The sequence below is a fragment of the Triticum aestivum genome, chromosome 4A, assembly GCF_018294505.1.
Source record: "Triticum aestivum cultivar Chinese Spring chromosome 4A, IWGSC CS RefSeq v2.1, whole genome shotgun sequence".
NCBI lineage: Eukaryota > Viridiplantae > Streptophyta > Magnoliopsida > Poales > Poaceae > Triticum > Triticum aestivum.
In genome coordinates, this window is record NC_057803.1 from 148834686 (window position 1) to 148839129 (window position 4444).

A 4444-nucleotide genomic window follows, 5' to 3' on the forward strand; every position below is an offset into this window, starting at 1 on the left:
TATACTACTATTAAACAATCAAACAAGAACTTTTTTAAGCACACCCCACAAAGTGTACACAGATCCAATACCACCACACGATTAGACCCACTAAAATCAATCTAACGGTTAGACTTAACCTAACCCATTTTCTGTGTGCACTTAGCAATTTACATTGACTGACCGTACTCCACCGTGGAGGAAAATATGAAACTCCACGCCTGGGAAATTAGGAAACTAATAATCACAGGTGCATCACATTCTAGGAAAGTAAATCAGAGTGCATCCATCCTATTAGGAAATTAATCTCAGACAAATCCATCATATTAAAAAACTTATCTCGGACGCATCCATCCTATTAGGAAGCTAATCGCGAGCCGCCTGCCGCCATCATGCACATCAGTCGGATTTATTTTGTTTCACGACAGAGAAATCATATACCTTTCACTATTTTGCCACATATATTTATTCTTATATACTTGTGCAGTTTCAAATGATCCAACATATCTGCAGTCATCAAACTTGAAGACATACTGTTTAAGGAATTATTTGCACCGCCTCTCTTTCTTTGTCTGCGCGCCTAACATAGGAGGGGGGAAACGATGGCTCTCGCGTCCGCGCTCGTGGCCGCGTGAGCACGCCGCGGCCGCCGCCGGCCGGATCTCCTTGCTCCGACCTCCCCCGCTTCTGCTGCGCCCGGATGCAGCCTCAGCCCGAGCTGCTCTCCCTCTCCCTCCCGCAAGGACAAGCAGGTGTGCAAGATGAGCTTCCCCGACCTCGCCCCGCCCCTCCCGTCCTCACCGCCAACAACTCCGTCGGCCTCCTCGTCGCCGCCACCCGTCCCGGCCAGCGTGCTTTCACCACCTCCAGCCGGGCTGCCTGTTGGCTGCAAGTCGTGCGTCCTTCGGCCGGCAGCCCCGTCCGCTGCTTGATCCGATCCGGATTGGGAGCTCCTACCCGCTCTGCCGCAGCCGTCGCTGGGCCACCCCGGCCAGGTTGGTGGAGTGTCCGTGGAGGTGCCAGAGGTGCCCCCAGGCAAGCTGCCAGCTTCCGCATCCGTGAGGCTCCCTGCTCCGGCCTCGCCCGTCGTCTCCGCCGCCAGGCTGGCTGTGGCTGCGCTGGCCTCCCGCAAGGCCGACCCGGCCATAGGTGGGCGGATGGCCGGTGCGGGCGCCACCCCCGCTCCCCTTGCTGGCGTCTCCTCCGGCCAGCTGCCGTCGTCCCCGACGTCAATGTCGTCATCCTTGCGGGGGCCAGATCAGGCGGATCCATCACCGACAGGTCTTTCATGCACCATCCCGGAGGCTTCTCCCGTGCGTCCTGGTTGGGGGGACTGGCTTGGATGTTTCAGAGAGAAGACGACGCCCGCTGATCCCATATGTTGCGCCCCAACAGCTCGTGGGGAAACGTTGGAAGGCTGGCACCTTGTCACCGAGCGCCGTCGTTTGCCATCTTCTCAGGCCTTTTGTCAGCCCACTTTCAATGCCCGCCCGGCTCCTCCGTCGTGGTTGAAGGATCGATGTTTTCGGTGCCTCTCCAAAGGTCATCATGCCCACTCTTGGAGGGACCCAATTCGGTGCAGAAGCTGCCTCTATTTCGGCCACACTGCTCGCTTCTGTCATGCAAAGAACACCAGCCACCAGTCTACGCCGCTTTGACGTACTGCTCCGTCGCCCTCCCAAGTGCCTGCTCCTGCCAAGGATGTTACCATGGTAGAGGTGCCGCTGCAGTCTGTCCTCGCGGAGCAGGCTGAGCTGCAAGACTGCCTGATGAGAGTTGCGAGTTTTTTGGCGAGAGCTGAGGCGGTTCTGTGCAGGCTCACAATCATGCCAGATTTGCCTCCGTTGGCCGAGATCCAGGTTGATTCCAAGGGCGAGGGTGAAACAGACCCCTATGGTTGTTTCTCTCCTCGTGATAGGCACATCGCCGTGGTCGTCACTCCAGTGATGCAAATTATGCCTGGGCTGCAGGAGCTATGTGAGGCACCATCTCCGCCTTTGTCGATGGTGCTTCCAAAGGAGATGGGCTTGGTGATGCCCATGATGCCATCTTTGCCAATGTTGGCGGCAAGCCCGCCATCCGTCGTTGTGGACAATGAGGGTCATGATTCGCCTCTGTTATGTGTGCATCTGGAGACGCCTGAGTCCATCGTGTCGGTGGTACCTGTGGTTGATGATGTTGAAGCAGTCGGTGTGTTGCCGCCTGGTCCTTTGGAGCCCAGCCAGCCGCTTGCCTTTGTGGATCATGGAGTTTCTGATGCTTCAGTCACCCAGTCGCGGGTGTCAGTTGGGCGGGTTTCTGTGCGTGACAAGGTCAACGAGATTCTCTTCGAGTTGGAGATTCACAGCTTGCTCGCACGTTTGGAGAGGGCTAGCCCTGGATCTGGCAAGAAGATTGTGGAGGAGGCTCTCAAGAGCAAGAGCAAGAAGAGTAGCGCCACAGAAAAGGCGTCCGCAGCTGCTTGATGGTTGGTCACCAGTCTCTTAGGTTGTCCTTATGGCTTGGCTTATCTCCGTGGATTTGGTGGTACCTGTGGTCTTCGTTGAGGGCTTCTTTGCGATGCCGCAGTGTGGGGACTGGTGGTCGTTATGTGTTGGGTATGATTGTTGGGTCGATCATATGCTTATGGGGTTGCATTCTCTGTGAGTAGTCCGCACGTGATCTGTTTGTATCGGTTTTCGCCCAGTTTTCCGTAAATTAATTGGGCAATTCTCTTCTGCTTAATTAATCGATAAGGCAAATCTTTTGCCTCTGTTTCAAATAATAATAATAATAATAATAATAATAATAATAATAATAATAATAATGAATAACTCTTTCTGGATCAGGCATTACACTGTTACAAATGTATGCTGAAGCTACCCCTTACGACAAGGAAAAAAAAGGATGAATGCTTTCTATCTTCACCAGATTTGTAGCATGTTCCAAATTGTTGGCTCTTTCTTATTTGAGGATTCATCATGTTTTTTGTAATTTAGAAGCTGACCTGAAAGCTTGATAAGGTTAAGCTTGACAAATACTCCGGAATATTGTTCCTTCCATCTTTTTTTTTTCTTTCTAACCCATTTCAGTTTCTATACGCACAGAGCGTCTTACGTCATTGTAAGTTAGCATGGTTGCCAACACATAAACACATACAAAACCGAATAAATACTTCCTATCATGATAATTATTGGATTTCTTTTAGCCTTTTTACATTTCAGTTAGTTCTTGTAAATCATCTTTATTTTATATAGAATTCGTTGTAGTCACATATCATCTTCTATTTCCTATTATCCATAGTAGGTAGCTATATAATTTTGGCAATCCACACAACCATAAAATATATATAATTTGATCCAAATTAGTCAAGTATATATTTTGCTACGGAGATTAGTAGAATAAAATAAGATTCGAGAATTAAGCATCTTGAACAATATAATTGCACCGTAAGGCAGTTTATACTTCTTTTTCTTGGCTACACTCGAAGAGAAGACTACACTACAAGCCTATATTACCGCATTAATAAATAATTACTGATTTTATTTAAATAAGAATATTTTCCTGCGATTACTATATGAAGCAACATAACCACTGTCGTGTCTCACTTTTGAAAATACAATTTGAGCGACATCAAACATTGTGTATCCATTTGATTTATATTTTTAAAAACATTTATTTTTTATATTATGTGAATCTCATCCGATTTACGTTTGAGACGTGCGTTGCACGTGCATGCTTACTAGTAATTAGAAAATAGCGTCAAAAACTGGTTGTGGCAAGAATCGAACTCTGACCATCTACTAGTGAGTTTAGCGAGCTAACCAATCCAGGTACTATTACTTCTTGTTGTGAGTTGAAGTCAAAACTTGTTTTAATACCTAGGCATTGACGAACATTTGCTCTATTAAAAGACTTAACTAGCCCATGCATCGTGGCCTAATGACTGACATTCGAATACCAAACACCGTGATAACTCTGATACAAGGAAAAAATATACCATTGATATTTTATATGTAAATAGTATGATAATATAGGCTTCTTGACCTGATAACTTAGGTACAAATAGCACGATAACTTTGATGCGTGATTAATTTTATTTTTTTTAAAAATGGCGAGGGATAAAAGTTGATACTCGCGTACAAACACCACGGTAAAGTTCGACTCCGAGATAAAAGTTGTTGAAAAATATACCCATGATAACTTCATTGTAAAAAGCATGATAATATATACACATCAGCGATGATAACTCATGTACAAACCACGAGTACTTTTTCACCCCCAAGATAAAAGTTGTTCAAAAATATACCCTGATAACTTTGGTGTAAATAACATGGTTGTATACTTATATCGGACCTGATAACTCACGTATGATGAGAAGTATACAACCTAATGTACCCCAGGTAACTTTTGTGTGAATACTGAATAGCATGGTAACTCACACATCATAGACCTGACAACTTATGTACCCCGACCTAAAAACTTT